Source organism: Strigops habroptila, chromosome 3 (assembly GCF_004027225.2).
Source record: "Strigops habroptila isolate Jane chromosome 3, bStrHab1.2.pri, whole genome shotgun sequence".
NCBI classification, from domain to species: domain Eukaryota; kingdom Metazoa; phylum Chordata; class Aves; order Psittaciformes; family Psittacidae; genus Strigops; species Strigops habroptila.
The window spans coordinates 19,062,554-19,080,830 of NC_044279.2; positions in this window are offsets into that span (position 1 = coordinate 19,062,554).

Consider the following 18,277-nt stretch of genomic DNA (forward strand, 5'->3'; position numbering starts at 1 on the left):
GCCTCTAAAAACATGTCAAAGCATGGTAAGGGTTTTTTGTTTGTTTTTCTTTGGTTATGTTTATGTATATTTTATTAAGATTTATGATATGACATTAGGTTTTATATGCATGCTACTGATACTTCAAAACCAAGGGTAGTTTTACTGAAAGATCAGAAGAGGAATCTACCTCGGTTTGCATGACACAGTACAAGGTTTGTGCCCTGTGAGAAGGGCACAAAGAAGAATATATGTATATATTTAATGTGTCCAGGTTTCTACCCTTCTCCATCATGTCCAGATCCTTTCTGGACAGCAATAGCTGCACATATAAGAGTCGGAAACTTTAAATATGTAGATATTTAGAGAACTTCTGCTTCTTTTCCTTAAATGAAAATGAAGAACAAAATCTGTGTTATTAAGCAATAACAATTAAAGTAGTACAATTTTTTGTTATATGACTACTTAAAAATATTATTACTTATAACATTTTTAAACTTGCACCATCTGAGCTTCAGTTATTTTCTACACTAAGTGTCTACTTCAGGTTGATTTGTTTTCTTATTATTTTTGTGGAGTAAAGACTTTGTTGCTTTTGATGACATGGGTAAGGAAAATATTGCTTTCCTGTGTTAAAAAGGTCTGGTTTGCACTTACGGACTCTGAGCAACGAAGTATGAGAGGAAAGTTTGATGTTGAAGTTCAAATTACATTCAAAATTTCTTTCCTTAAGCATGTGCATTGTGATACTTTCTTGATATGTTTCTGATTAATTAGCATTACAATAAGTTAAAAAAAATCTTACTCCGTTAAAGTTGCGTGTTTTGTGTAGATCACAATACACATCATCACAGTTCACAGGATTTATTACAAAAACTCATCCCTCACTCTATAAGATATTGTGAGGCATATAATTAATCCACTTTCATAAAAATTTACTTTAAATCCTATATTTTTTAAAAACAAATATTTTATAATCCTCAGTAATCATATTCTAATATACTTCATAAAGTTGGTTTGGAGCACACAGACTGGATTCATTTCAGGTCAATTTTAACTGCAAGATTAACTCCAGGAACACACCTAGTGTGCTGCAACAAGGAACTAGCACTGCATCTGGAAGCTGTGTGGAAGTAAATACTGCTGAAATGTATTTAGATTGAAATGCTCAACACCAACTTTTAAATCCTTCAGACCTAATTATATTACAATACACTATTTACTAACATAGATATAATCAGTGGCTTTTGTAAACCTTGATCTCTTTACAGATTAGCCTAAAAATTCTTCCTTAAGAACTGTTGAAATGACTGCTCAATTACACTCCTTTATTTGAAAAACGTTATCAGAGCTTCCAATAAATGTACAAGGTAAAATATTGTGAGAAATGAACCCTCATAAATAATTTCCTTTAGTCAGAGATCTTTAGTATGAAATCTCAGTATTTAGAATGTTGATGGTTTTTTTTTAATGATATACTTACAAGGAAATATGTTGTACAATCATTTTTAATCTTAATTTTTGAATGTATGTTTGAATGGGAAAATTCAAGAAAGTTCACAGGAATAGAAATCTCTGAATATGTACCCAAGTGTAGAAAAGAAAATTCATTCTAGGAGCTTTACAGTGAGGACACGCATGTGAACTATGTGAGCATGTATGCAACAAAAGCAGACGATCACAAATACAGTGGTTTGGAAAAAAGATCTAGTTCAACACTCATTCACATAGAAAGTATTAAAGGCTTTCAGTGAATGCAGGAGGCAATTAAATTTGGAATTTCCAATATAATGTCAACTGTTAAAGATTTTCCTATGACATTATTTAATATTAGTAAAAGAAAAACAAGAAATTAAAAACTCATATTTTCTTGATCCTGAAATAAAACCTATTTACTGTTACATATCTGCGTAAGTCTTTCAGACTGCCTCATTTTTTATTATGACTATGTCTCAAAAGTTCTTGTCACCTTTCCAAATTACTTTTTGTCCCTATTATATACAACAATACTGATATAGCCTTTTTATTTCTTTTCCCATATAATCTCTACATCTTCCCCATACTTCTCCATAATTCTGAAAGTTTTTCCTAAATCTGTAGGGCAGGAAATCACAACAACCTCCAGCTAATCTAATATACCTCTCACATGAACTGAAAAAATACAAAGCAAGGGAACTCCAAGTGCTCTTCACTGTTAATCCTCCTGAAAATTTTATTTTCCTGGAGGCATATAATTGAAAAATTATTCTAAGGAAAGCTGTCACAATCCCATTAAAACCAAACCACCAATTAGTGCCATTCTCTGCATTTCTTATTGATCCCTTGCTTTTTGTCCATTTACCCTGTAAATTTCCAAAGGCATGGCTAATGTCTTTTATAGCTCACATTGCAGTTGACACAGGATAGTATTTACAAGGCAATCATAAAAAGAAAAACACACTAATGACCTCTCCCCTGATAAGCATATTATTAGCTGCAAGTGAAAAAAATTAACTGAACAAGCCCATTTCTGCAGGAAATTTTTTTCCTTTTTCTGTACTAATGGGATATGCAGAAGCTGTTATTTATAAAGTAAGCAGTATTTTTACTGAAACTGTACTGTGATCATTGTCTGTAGTCGATTTAGTCTGTGGACTTAATTTTTCTCTCCACTGCAGTAAGAGTTTAGGGTATCAGTATGTAATTTTATTATTTGCAAGTACTTCAGGCGCCAAAATTATAATCTTTTCCAGCATCCCACTGCTGAGAATCCAATTGCTTTTTTCGTCTTTGAATCTTGAGCAGGTAGGTATGTAACATTTCCTCTGCTGTAAATCGGTAGATGTTGGTCCTTGACACCTTTTATATGCTTAGTGTTTTGAGAGAGAAGGAGATAATCCTTCCATTTCATGCTGTTACTTTTTTTCGGTACCTCCACACTGAATAAATGTCCTGCACTGAGATAATTCCTGCTTGCTGCCAACAGCCTGTATCTTATTCTTTAAAGGGTCATTAACTTCACTTTAAATATTAATTGCAGAAAACATACTAATAAATATCAGCTAAAGACAGAGGACCAAAAATATTTTTTAAAAAATCTAGTCATTCCATTCATTCCATTTCATATTCCAAAGTTGGAAAAGAAGAAAATAATATGAAGTGACAAATCTTCTATCACGTAAGGACTATTCTTCCCCCTCATTAAATCCTATGATTTCAGAATATAAAGATGTATTTTATTAATGTGGACTGATGTCAGATGTTTTTGGAACTTAAAAAAAACCAAAACAACTAAACACCTTGGAATAAGAAAGGGCTTCTGCTAGTGCTAAGCTGAAAAAAAATATGGCCATCCCTAGAAAAGATACTGTTGAATAGTAGTAGCCATTCTTATCTTTGTACTCATCCATTTAAGATGAAGAGTGCTTTCTGCCATTGACGTTTAATATGGCACCTCATTTTTTGATTAGAATGTGCCTTTTGCCATCACATTTTTCTTTCAGATTAAACTGTAGTCAGAGAGAAGGAAAATCAGGATGCATCCTGTTGATTTGTTTGTTTTAAGTTCCTTTGGGTAGAAAAGGAACTTCGCATTTGACAAAAACCTGGTGCTTCAGCTCATGCTGTTTTTTTAAAGACCATGCTTCACATATCTGTAATGGTGAGTAATGCTCATCCCTTACCTCCTCCCTGAAGTGATAAAAGCAGACTATGATTATATTACCATTTAAATTTTCTAATTTTGTATGCAGCTGTTTACTATTCTGTTCTCATTGCCTAGAAAAAATTTCTAGTCACTGATTTTGGTGACAGGACTGTGTTTTATATGCAGGTACCACTTTATCTCCTTAGCACTATCTGAGAAAAAATAAGTAGTTGCTTGCTTCATAGACACCAGTCTTTAAATAAGCATTTCTCAATGTAGGCTGTTGCTTAGTATTTCTGTACCATGGAGGAGCATCCTCCCTACACACCATACATACTCATGCCAAGACTTTCAAAGGAATGTCTTCCTGTGCTTCTTCCTTCACAGGTTCTGTAAAAAGACAACAGTAGTGATCATAATAATATTTTAAATTTAGAATCTACAATAAGCACATTCTTTCTCATATGATTTTCAAGTCTCACATCATCATATGCCAGCCTCCAAGCATCATTTTAAATAGAAAGTATGATACAGTGCACAGTTTATATTATAATCTTTACCTTAATAGATCATTCAAAACGTAACCACATTATGCAAATTTGACAAAATTGTGTCATTTCTGTTATACTCAGTGTGATGAAATATCTTCATCGGAAGGATGAAGATATTAACCTAAGTATAATGAATAGAGATCACATTCCTTATTCATCAGTGCAGAATTAGCATAGCTAGGTGACTAACTAGGATCATTTTGTGTTTCTGACACTGACGCAGTGCAAAGTGCCATGAGTAAGAGAGAACTCTACTTCGGGGATTGGGTTTGGGTTTGGTTTTTTTTGTATCAAAAAACAATGAGCCTGCCTCAAAGGACTTGTTCTATTAGACATGTGGAGTATAAGGCTTGAGAACTAGGATGGCAACCTAGTGACATTATTTTAAACACGGGTATGGTATTGATCACTCTTATATAGTAAGAGTCATTTCAAGATGTACTAAAAGTATTGAAATTTCCTTTGCAGCCTTCTGTGCCCAAAATATTTAGAAATTATAAATCTAATATAACAATAAGGACATGAGAAAAATCCTAGCAAGATAAAACCATTGAGTGACATTTATAAAGACAGATTACTTACAAAGTATTTTTTTTTTTCCTCTTAGGTGTATTAATTTAAGAAATCTCTTAAATCCATGTAAAAAGTGTTTACAGTACAGCTTTTACCTGGAATATTGCTATATGTCATTTCAAATTAAAGAAAATAGTTATAAAGATTACATTTTTTTTATTTAATAGTTATTTCCTCAGATTTAAAAAAATGTCATATTTTTGAGTTAATGACTAAAAGTCATTACAATTCTTTCTGAACTTGAATGCAATATTCCACTTGTAAAACTTCCACTCATAAAACTTTCACAGATCAGTTTACTGAAATGAAGTTCTCAAGATGTTGTCAGTTTCATCGTTAAATGAGTTCTTCTGACTAGTCCCTTCATTTTATTCAAGAAAATGTAATACGATGAGATTTCGTAGTAGTCCTGAAATATGACTTAATAAGTTATTTTCAATGACTTCTTGATGCTCACAGCAGTGCGTCCATCATAAAAAACATGGAAAAGAATCATTCCTCTTTGAATTGAATTATTTTTTTAGTTGAATTATTTTTGCACAGTTGCTAACACAATTTTTAAATTCTTAGTTATTCCTGATTCCAGTTTTATTTCAAGAACTATAGTTTTTGAAAACTTTAAATGTAATAAAAACTGTATCAAGCCCCTAGCATGGTACATTTTGACAGAATTATTTCTTTAACTGTTCTGTGACATAGTCCTTTAAATGACAGGTTTTTGGAATATTTGGGAAAACTGACCTATTAAGACAGTTCACAGTAAGTTCAAGTTCTTCCATATCATTCACAATTCTTCTAAATGTGATGTCAGAAATATTTATACTGCTATTTGAAAGAGCTTTCCAGGTTCATGGTAAGCTTTTCCTTTAGGAATTTCTTTACAATCAGTTGTTATGGTTTGAGGTACATAGTAACTTTAGGATTCTTGGAAGAAGGGTAATTAATCGCTCTTTGGAGGAACTTGGTTTTCAGAGAGAATGCTGATAAACAATGAACAATAGTAAATTGCAGATGAATAAAGCTGGGTCAAGTTATCTTATCAAGAAGACAAGAAGAGTCTAGAAATAGTCACTGAACACTTTCATGGGGGGGAGGGGGAACCCAACAAAACAACAAAATCCCTAAAACTAAAGAAGCAGCTCTTATTTATTTTTTTGAGATTGAAACTTTGGTTGTTTTTTTTTTTTCTGCTGGACAGCTTTTTCTCACTGTTGTATACATGTCCAATACCTTTTGAATTTATTTTCAAGATTAATCTCCTTGATTCTTTTATGATACTACATTCAGAGCAAGTGAAGGAAATTCTTCTTAATTTGGTTTTTTTTTATATATTTCTTTCTGAAAATTAAAGCAATAAAAAGAAACATTCCAAGGCAACAAAAACATAAACCTCCATTATCCTAATGTTATGTTAAAATTACTTTTTCTTGTTATTTTGGTATGAGAATTCTCTTAGGACCTGCAAATTCTAGTTAGCAAAGATCTAGAATGTCATTTCAACCACATGGGTTTGACAAGGTGAAGGACATCTCCTCTTTTCCTGTGCATGAGACCTTGTATGCATTATCTTCTACTTTGAGACTTTTCTCATATGACTAATCATGAAGGATCATTTTATCTCATGAAAATGTACATCAAATGTCTGCTCTGACCCTGATTCTCACAGTAACAGCCAGTCCCCATTCGTGAGCTACTAGCTGACAGTGTTTCTTCATGTCTGTGAATGAACTGAAGCCTCTTTTTCTTGTATATTGTACAATTGCTGTTTCTAGCTAGAATGAAACTTTATTTTTCTACTTTCAATTAAAAAAAAAAAGTTTAAATAAATTAGTCAAAAAAACCCCCAGCAAACCAAACTTGTTCCTTTGGCTGAATATATACGAATAATGATGCAGAAAATACTTTCTTTTATATTTTCTTTTAGTCATGTTTTCATTTGTTTTGGTTTGCAATGCCTTCCAGTGTTTGTTTATATATACACATACAAACACACAACTAGAAGTGTATGTTGGGCTTTTTTTAAATAAATAAGAACTGCAATATCTATCCAAGTTAACAAAGTTTCTCTTCATGTACTACCATGACATATAATAATCGTTGAGAAAATTAGTTCTATCTTCTTTCACTTTTAAACAGTTAACTTAATTTAGTTAAGATAGGCTGTGCTAATTATCTCTGCACAAGCTGTTCAAGTTATACTAGGTAACAAGCCTGCAATTTATCCCTGACTAACTATATTGATTTCTCTCTTGCCACCTATAATCAGATAGATAAACCAATAAACAACACTTGTTCTTATCATCTCTGCAGTTCAACAATACTCAGCTTCATTTACTGTTTTCTGGCCAACGTCCCTGCAGCACTTACGCTTTTCATATCTAACCGACATATAAGCTATCTTCCTATACCTGGCACATCATTTCCCTAATAGCAGAAACGTAAAGCAAAGTGAATCTCTAAAGAACATAAGCCTGCTTTGGGAGTCACATTCCACTGCTTTAGTCTTGCTTTAAATCAATGTTTGCATTGTTTTTGTTTTTAACATCCTAATTTGCTGGCAATAGCAGCTGTTCTCTTAGCCTATGCATGGGTACACTTATTTACTCTTCCCTCAGCTGCAAGCAATACTGTAGTTTTTAGAGACTACTCTAATTCTGAATTATTTCAACAACCTTGGATTTGCCTACGCTATCTTTGATTTCTGTTTCTCTTGGAAAACAGGAAGCTTTTGGACTACAGCTCTATTTTGGTGACAGAGCACTGGCACAGCTGACAAGCACTTTATACATGAACATGTTACCAGGCCAAACTTTTGAAAAGGTAGATCTAAGAACAGTACCAAGCATGGAAATTTTTTTTAATATTTAGTCTTTTTCTGAATGTAAGCTGGCTTGAAAGAGATTTATATTAGCTATGCTCTATGATTCAACCAGAGTAGTGCCTTTTTTTGAATCTTTGTCACTCAAGGAAGGCAATTATTCACCAAGTGAGAAAGCCTAAGTCTGTAGCTGAGATAGATACAGAAAACATATCTTAAATTTCCTACTCTAAATGAAATGTATGAGAGGTGAAAACCTGGATCTTCTGTATCTAGGTGTATCCTTACAACAAAATGTATTCTTTTCACATTTAATTAAGGCATACCCACTAGGAATAATAAGACATTACCCAACAGTATTTTTTACATGTCTTTGACATCTCATAAATATCTTCTTCTTAGAATATTAAAAGCAAGTGCAAGTGACATTCTTTTTTTCTTTTTTTTTTTTTTTTGAGGCAAAATATTCTAAGAGCTCTATTTCTTTTTCAGAGGAATAGAAAAAGTATCAAGAACTCTATTTTTATCTCAGAACAAAGAGGTGTTACTTTCCACCCACCCCTGACTATATATCTCTCAAATGAACTGTACTTCACCCTAGGAAACACAACCATTGGAAAAGTACTTAATTTAGTTTTTAATATGTGTGTTTAAAAAAACCCTTAAATCTGACATTAAAAGCATTATTGTTTACCAGTAGTCATTACACAGCTGCAAAGTGAGACTGCAATGAGGAACTGGGATGGCTTTGGCATCACCAAAGGAGGATTTCCACCTCTTAAACTCTTTATGCTTCTCCTAAGCCTACCTTTCTGAATTTCAGCCTTCCAGAGTTCTTCTAGTTAAGTGTTATTACAATATCCCTGTTATCACCAATTATTTCAAGGATTTATACTCAATTTTAATTTCGCTGCAGTATTTCTTTTTGAACCTTTCCACATCAGGATTTGCTTTCTCAGGGTACATAAGATGTTTCGGTGTTCGTATATAATGCAGCTAAAAGGTCTGTAGATTCAAGAGCTGAGTCCAAGTAGAAAGCACAGAATTTACATTAATTTTGGTTTTTGAATATTCACATGTGACAATAATGGTTAGAATGGTAGTTTGAAGCTAGCTTATGCAAGGCTCTTACACCTTCAACTATAACCACAGAGAGAAGAGGAAAAGGTTAAGGTAATCATAGCTGTTTCAAAAGTCCAAGGAAATATACGACATCATTGATTATTTTGTGACAGTGACAAATTCACAGAAATGCATTATGGACCAATGTGAACAGTACATGAACAGTATCTTTGGCGTTGAGGTTGGTGGTGGAGTGGGAATAATGGTTTTCTCAAAGTATCCTGCACAATAGGATCTAGTGGTGTTGCCCACTGGGAGGATTAATTTTTTAAAATATGGTGATGCCTCTAAAATTTTGCTTGTTCATGTCTTGTGTTATGAAAGTTGTTATATCTATTATCCATATAGGCCATTACAGTAAAAGTAGAATGCAGTGAATGTAGAGAGGGTTTATTTTGAAACTTACAGGTTTTATTTGGAAAAAAAGTTCCTACTGTTTTCCTGTTGAACTATTTCAGTGTTATCTGAATCTTGCAGCCGTGCACTGTACGACTTAGCAAAAATTCTTTGCAAGTTGCTAGTGGCAGTATCTTACATTAAAATTCAGTCTAAAATTCTCAGGATCATTTCCCTTTACAAGAATTTTGAGATTTCCCAGCCCAAAATTTATGCCTCACTTCATCAGTTACTCTAATAGAGAAGTTATCTACCCGGTCTGAACTACTGTTTCTGCTTTAATTGCTAAATCATCGACATGTGCCCCTGCAGGATGGTAGCATGACTCCTGTACTCATTAATGGGTCTCTGCTCTCCTTTTGCAGCTATTTTAACTAGCAGTTTTACTGCAAATCTAAAAATTTTACAGAAGGTGGCATTTCTGTTATAATAACCTTTGTAACCCTTTGACAGCTCCTTCAACCTGGAGCTCTGAACCAGGTTTAATATTTTCAGATGAATGACTGTGCCTTTTCAGAAGTATAATATGTGTTTATACGGATTTTTAATTAAGATCTGCCTTTGGTGTCCCAGAACAAATAGCAAAATGCCATTAACTTTATCGGCCAGGATTGGGTCCCTGTTGCACAATAAGAGGGAAAACTACATTGCTTTTCTCACTTGCACAGCAGTCAAATTCTGTTCACAAATGTAACATGCCTCTAAGAGAAATGAAATGTCTGTTCTCTCTCTTCATAATATTAATAACCTCTAGACCAGTACTAAAAGACTCTTTCCCTTTTCATAGTCAAGAAATTGTTTCAGATTCCCTTAGATCAGTTGGGTCTTCTTCCTTCAGCGTAAAATAGTCCTTTGAACTCTATCTGTTCTATGGCAGTATCGCAAGCTCCTAAGTCACTGTGATTCATGTTCTAGTGTTATCTCCTTTGCTTTTATATTGGAATCATTGGTACTGCTGGAGCATTGTAAAGCATAACTAAAAGCTATGTTATAGCCCAAATGGAATTTATGGGATCAGTATTAAAATTACTGGATTAATTTCTTGGCATTATGTATGAAGCAAAAATTGGTAGGTCATATATTATACTCCTTGGCCCTAAAATCTATGAAAATAGTGAGAACACTTACACAGAACTGCATTCAATCATTGCCACTGCTTAAGTTTGTACATCAAGATTAAAATGTCTGTATCAATATGCATATACAATACAGACCAGATTTTCAAAAGAAATTATCTTTTTTTCAGCAATTAAAAAGAATCTGGATTTTCGTAAAACCCAAGCACCCAGCTTGCCAAGTACTTCACACAATCTGGTTGCTGTTTTTTGTGAACTGTTTTAAAAATACAGCTGTATTAAAACTAATTGCAGTTTTTATGGTTGTACGAACATGTTTTCTGCCCTGTGTTTCTGAAAGGAACAGAAATAAATGGAGAAATTCACCATGACATTTACCTGTTACCTTTAGAGATCTACATCTACACTAGACTCTTTAAAGTCAATAGACAGGAATGGGCATAGTGAGGGCATGATCACCTGACCTGTTTTGGACATCATTGATAGCTTTTTGTGAATAACACTGATGAGGAATGCCTGGTTTTGTCTAGGCATCTATGTGACTAACTTTACTGCAGCTTCGTATTCTGATCACATGAATTTTGTCTAATTGCCCCCACACTGGGAATGCAGGAATTCAGGAAGGGAGTAAACTGGTGAAAAAAAGAAAATAAATACTTATTTCCCTAGGCTATTTTATTTCCAATAATCTTATAATAATAGATGGTATTTTCTGACAAAATTGTGGTGAGTTGTCAGTGCTGCTAACTCTGGAGTCTTAAAGTGCTCATGATGCCTGAAACTTGGAGAACTAGACTGTGTCTGTTTCTGCCCCCGATTTCTTTTCCATCACTAAGCAAATAAGTCTTCCCATGCTCATGGCTTGGTTTTTTTTCATAATGTATAGAATAACATTTTTTACTGGGGTGCTGTCAGGAGGAACATAATGGTCTTTTGGGAGACTGAATTATGAGAGATGGAGACAAATCAGTACTGCAACAAATATTTTGCTTGCTTTTGGTGATCACATTTTCTTTAGAAATCACCTCTCTTAGAAAGATTGTTACACAGTAGCATCTAATTCTCCAAAATATATTTGTTATATGTTTTAATTAAATTAATTTCTATTTATAATTTTCCCACATATCAGGACTTTAAACAACAATTTCCCTTTCTTTTCTCTTTGTAGCTATTCAGCTACCAGTTCGGATGTCTTTTTCTGCCTTCCACACCTTCAACTCATTGATTTTGAACTTGTGTCCCAGTAAGCTCTCTCTGCTGACACTCTTCCTGATACTAAGACTACCTATGTATTTTTCCAAAATAATATTGTACCTCACTAAACAGATTTTGCAATTAGAAGACTATGTGATGAGGCCCTGAATGAACCAAGAGGCGTTGTAACTTCCTCCTCTGAGTGCTTGGCTGCCTATATTTAAGATCAGCTCTGATTTCGCTAAGCTGTGTAACCTGGGATCAGACTGCTGTGAAAATAGGTAAACTGTGAGAAGGAGCTGGAGGGTCTCTGTCTTCATTGCCTGGTTGCTGCATTTAAGTTCAGGCCCTTGCCTCAGGGCCTGGTGTGAGTTTTGTTGTAGCTTTGCCTCTGCCCAGCACTGCACCTTGCTGCCCCTGACCTGGCATCACTGCCTTGGCTTCCTGGCCTGATCTCAGACCTGCATGGACATGGTTGGCAATCACAAAGCTGTTAATTGGTTGCTGCCACCCCAAAACCTCTGCTCTTCTTGCACACTTATTGTGGAATGGTGTCCCTTGTTGGTGGAGTCACTACCCTGCCAGCCTTGTCACTCCTGGCTCTTCCCTTGAAGTGCAGCCTGCCTTTGCTGCTCCCTGAAGTAATGTGTTCCATGACACCACATCAGGAAGTGCAATGGCTAAGGTAAGACTCTATACATAACATGTTAAAATGTACCATCACTATTTCTTAAATGTGAAAGTTGATTGCAGGTAAGAACTAATCTTTACTACAGGAAATTCGTGGTACCAGCCTAATCTACTGCATGGATGCACCATGTGGTGCTCTTTTAATAGAAGTTATTTCTGTTATTTTTCTCTGAAGTAGTTTTCTCTGAGGCAAAATATATTTATATTTTTGTCAATATATTTTTGGACAGTAAAATTTTTTTCTTTGTCAGTTACATGTTTACTCATTCAGCTGTACAATGAACTTGGAGAGAGGGGAGGGAAAACCCTAAATAATAATAGAAATGACAAATTGTGGATGTTAATATGAAACACTGCTAGACCTGAAGCCAGAAAGTAACTATGTGAGATGATGCAGAAAAACATCTTCTGACACCTGACAACTGAAACCAGTTGTGCCTTAAGGCACTGGTTTTGCTAAGTACATGGGGAAGTGCCTTGTTGCATTCCCACAGTGCCCTGCTAAGGTTTCAAATGAAAACAGTTAGCATCAAACACAAGAACTATCTGGTCCAAAACTGCTATTTATCTGCTAAAAGAATTAACATTTGAAACACTTGTTCTTAAATTAATATATTATATTGTAATGCAAGGAAGCAGAACATGTGTAGTAAGTAGTTCATTATGCAGAGTTTATTTGTAAGTTGCAGAAAACCTTCCTAGAGGCAGCAGTTTCAAGAATGAAAAATAGTATTTAGGCTCTTAAATCACAAGTAGATAAACTGGACAAAGGTATACAAGCAGCTGATGGATCTTTGGGAACTGCGTTGAAAGTGGCTGCTTCAGGCTTAGATCCTTTTTTAAATAAATTTCTTTTAACACGTAAATTTCAGAGCTCTGATAGTGAAAAACTTTTATGTAGGTTGTTCTGCAGAGGAATAAGTTATTCCGTTTGAGGAAACAAGCTTTCTTCCCCCACCTTCTCACTTTGTCATCCCTCTTCCACTTGTGCATGATCATAAAGATTTATAATTTCTGTCTAAAAAGTAAGTTCATCATGAAGTGCTCACCATCAAAATTTGCTGTTAGAGACGGACAGTTAGAAATGTGGAAAAAAAGAAAAATTCCATCCATGCTGATACAATTAAGCTGATGAATCTTTCTGATGCTGTTTTGTAACATTAAGTGATCAAGAGGAAGAGATACTACCAGTTTAAATTCTATCTCCACTAGAGGTCTTTGCTAATATAGCCATTGTAAAAAACTTCTGTACTTCAGATTGAACTTTTAAGCAAATTAATTGAAGTGCCACTTAATCAGCTTCCCCCCTCTTCCGTCTGCTCAGAAAGACCCAGTCTGGCAGGACTTTCCTCAGCACCTAAGCAAAAAGGACCAATGTGTGCCAGCATGGGGGAAGAAAAACTATGCTCTAGCTGTCAGCATTGCTCAAGCAGGAACCTAGAGGCTGCTGGGTTCTGCTCCTAAAACTGGTTGGGAATTTTATGCTAAGTGGGCACAAGAAACAAACTAGAAATCATTTAGAAAGAAAATGCTTGTCATCTCCTTCTTTCACAGAAGAATTTTCATTTTCCATGAAATTACAGAATCTGTGTCTCTCTGCATCTATGAATTTTGAATCTCTTGCTGAACAGTATCTTACTAAGAGAGGTAAAGAGCCCTCCCTTTTTCCATCCCTTCTCTCGGCCTGATGAAAGCTCATAGCTTTATTGTTGAGACAATTTCATAAGGAATAGAACTTGTGGGTTCAGGTGATGTAGCTACTGGAACAGGTTGCCCAGGGAAGTTGTGGATGCCCCACAGAAGCATAGACTGGTTTGGGTTGGAAAGAACCTTAAAATCATCTAGTTCCAACCCCCCTGCCATGGGCAGGGACACCTCACCCTAGACCATGTCACCCAAGGCTCTGTCCAACCTGGCCTTGAACACTGCCAAGGATGGAGCATTTACCACTTCTTTGGGCAATCCATTCCAGAGCCTCACCACCCTCACTGTAAAGAACAACTTCCTTATATCTAACCTGAACTTCCCCTGTTTAAGTTTGAAGCCATCACCCCTTGTCCTATCACTAGAGTCCCTAACGAAGAGTCCTTCCCCAGCATCCTTGCAGGCTCCCTTCAGATACTGGAAGGCTGCTATGAGGTCTCCACGCAGCCTTCTCTTCTCCAGGCTGAACAGCCCCAATTTTCTCAAACTGTCTTCACCTTATCATCCCCGTGGCCCTCCTCTGGACTTGCTCCAATAGCTCCATGTCCTTCCTATGTTGAGGACACCAGAACTGTACACAATACTCCAAGTGAGGTCTCATGAGAGCAGAGTAGAGGGGTAGGAGCACCTCCTTCAACCTGCTGGTCACACTTCTTTTGATACAGCCCAGGATATGGTTGGCTTTCTGGGCTGTGAGCGCACACTGAAGCTGGCTCATGTTCAGTTTCTCATCAACTAACACCTCTAAGTTCTTCTCTGCAAGGCTGCTCTGAATCTCTTCTCCGCCCAACCTGTAGCTGTGCCTGGGATTGACCCAACTCAAGTGCAGGACCTTGTGGCATATTAAAGGCACGGACTCATAGCATCTTCATGAAGCAAATCACTTTATTGCCTATTGCTCTAACTTTTATAGCATTCTAGCAAAAGATATTTTTAGCCTATTGCTCTACCTTTTATACCAAGGTATTTTTAGCATATCATGTTTAGTTCCTGGTTTACAGTTTTGTTTTTTCAACATTCTTCGTCGTTTCACAAACAGTCCCAAAATAACTAGTTCCTTATCTTTCTGTTCTCCTGCTCCCGTCCACCTGAGTTGCTCTGCTTAATCACACAGTGTACTTTGCTTCTTCTTTAACTCTTTCTTCTCCAGCCAAGCAGTTATTTCTCTTGGGCAATAATCAAATAGTTTCCATCCTTCCCCACAGGACCTTGCACTTGGCTTGGTTAAACTTCATGAGGTTGGCATTGGCCCACCTCACAAGTGTGTCAAGGTCCCTCTGGATGGCATCCCTTCCCTCCAGCATATCAATTGAACCACACAGGTTGGTGTCGTTGGCAAACTTGCTGAGGGCGCACTCAATCCCACTGTCCACGTTGCCGACAAAGATGTTGAACAGGATGTTCAAGGCCAGGACCTGTAGTGGTGAAACTGGATAAGCGAAAGAAATGAAACTCTGTACCCCCCAGAAAGCATAGAAGATGTTTGTTTCTTTATATGTAAACAGGTATGTTACATCCACACTCCTGTTTCTACAAAATTGCAGTGTATTTCCTACTGACATAATCTGCCATTTCCATATTTCAAATGGAAAGCAGAACTATTCTTTTCTTGCCTGTTGTGTTTTACTTGATCTTGTGAAGTGAATTGCTCTTCATAGAGTTCAAAATGCTGTAAAAGTTTGAAGGCAGAAATGTAAGACTTCAGATTTCGAATACACACTGGAATCCACTGAATTCACAGGTAACAGAGAAAATTATGGTGTGTCCTGAAGGAGCCATGTATGCTCAGCATCCTTTCCTATAGTTTGGGAGTGGATATAGGAAAAAGGTCAGAATTGATGTACCATGGCAAGAAAACTATCCTCTGTGCTGCTTTCTGTAGGAGATGAATTTGTGGTTTAATTACTATCGAGTTGAGCCCCAGAAAATTATTCATGCACTATTCATGTATTCATGAAGGGATTAAATAAAGCTATTCTGCATAAATCACAATGTTTGGACATTCTTGTAAACTTCTTAAACTTTAGACTTATACAAAGTATATATGTGCTATTTAACTTGAATATATTCACACACAACTGCACCAAGAAACCTACCATACCATGACCAATATCTGAACCTGACAAGCAATAAACACATTTACTTTCATGAATCAGTTTCATCAACCTATTCTGTAGAACATTCACTTGATTAAAAATAAGCAATTTTTTGTCTTATTTTCTCTGTGACTATGAATCCACTAATAAATGAAATAGGGTGGAGTATGGGTGCACAAGTAAATGAGTGTACAATGCTTTGCACAAGATTCACCAATGTTCAGTTAGGACTTTGAGTAATTTTTTTTGGATTTGTAATTTTTTTGCTTGCCTATGAGAATGATTCTTTCTTTGTAGACTTGTGGTTTTTGTATGTTAATGAAAAAAAATAAAAAATCCTGCATGAATTTTAACAGAGTTTTCTATGGCTATGAATGTGAAAATAAATTCTATATGTGAATAATTTCTATATGTGAAAATATATGAATATGAATTCTATATATGAAAATAATTTCTATATGTGAAAATAAATTCACATATTTTAATGATGGTAGCTAATCACATGAACACTGATTATTGCCAATGTGAAATGAAAACCGGTGCTCTAGCACACTTTAGCAAACAGTTAGCTTCACTGCCTTTTAAAATACACTTGTATACTTTGTATTTGCAATAAATTAAGAACATGCAAAATTTAAATAGCTGCACCGCAATGAGTGGGAAACAAATTATAAAGTCTGTGTAATGTAAACAAAACTTATTCATGAAAAAAATAAAAACCATTTAGAATACCTGAACCCGACTTATTTCTCAACACAAACCAGATAATTTTCATTGAACCAATGATGTTTTAGAGTTTTATCCTAGAGAACATAATAATAATAAAAAAAAGCAGATATACCTTACTGTATGAAAAGCATACATTAGTGTTGTCAGCAGTGGTGTATGAGTGGTGTTTTTCAAAGTACAAGGGCATAATTCTATCTATGTTCTTTGAAGTCACGTTGGTCACAGTGGAGCTGGGATTTCACAGATACAAAAACCACGTACCTACACATGAATTAGGCATTTGTAAAGACAGTGTTCAAGGCCAGCTTGGATGGAGTCTTGGATGATATGGTTTAGCGTGAGTCTTCCCTGCCCATGGCAGGGTGGTTGGAACTAGATGATCTTAAGGTCTTTTCCAACCCTAACTATTCTATGATTCTATGATTCTACGATATATAAAATAAAGGAATGAATATTACTACAACTGGTTCCTCATTGGTTTTAGTCAACAAAACCAAGCATTTGATAGATGTTACAGAAAGAAGCAAAAGTTTGATAATCTTTTTGAAAATTTGTGTCATGATGAAAATATCACATTATACCAATAAGGAAAAGAGACTAAATAGTCCTTCAGAAGACCTGTCAAAGCAGACAACAAAGAAATATCATTATTCACATAGCTGAATCTTAGCATAAATAAATACAGTTCTGAAGCAGACTGACAAGGACAGTAAATTCTGGTTCATTTCCACATTTAAACATTTTAAGGTGTTATCCAAATTTTCTGGGCAGCTGTTAAACTCTCTAGCTAAACTGTAAGTATGTATTTAGCTTTAGAGTTTATTGGATTTAATTAGTTTTCCTAGCAGCAAAGACAGTGAAGAGATACAAAATGTACTAAAGAACAGAGTATCTTAGATTATTATAATAATTTCTTCATCCAGTAACTTTTTGAAAAAATGCTTAATAGTACCAATAAACCCACCATCCTTCTTGTGAAAAAAAGCATTTTTAAAGTGTTTTTATTTTATGTGAAATATAGCAAAGTATGGCAATATTTTATTGCTCTTAGCATAACACCACATCTGGAGTAAAGAAAAAAAAAATGTTAAAAGGGGAAACAAAGATCTATAGAGAAAAAGGAAGGCAGCAGAATATATAGCAACAAAATGAATAAAAAAATTAAAAGTTAAGAATAGAGACAAATATAAGGAAGAGGAAAAATAACCAATATATATAGACTATATAGAAAGAGAATTACAAAGTCAAATGAAGTCAGATAATAATAAAGAACTATGACACAAGAAAAAATACAGGAAATTCTAAAAGGCAATAAACAGAAACAAATGGGGGGGAGGGCAGAGAAAGGAAACCATCACATTTAAGTGTTTGGTGGATGACAAAGTTATGGAAAACAGAAATATGCTTAGGAGAAACCCAGAGTGGGGGGTCGGAAATCAAGGCAGCCCCTAAAACCTTGAGGAACTCTGGTGCTTAAAGCATGTATTTGGCAATAAAGCAAGAATAAGGCGGAAAATGTTTATTCATCTTATCTACAATCGAAAACAGCATATAAATATACATGGCTAAGCTACTGAATGCCACTTGAAATATCAATTTTATGCCGTTCATTTATTCTGACAGGCGCAAAAGCAGTGAATATTTCCTTACTTTGCTACAGGTGTTGTTTTCTGAGATGGAGTAGAAATAAACTAGAAATGTGCGCTGATTCCAGGAGTGATGAG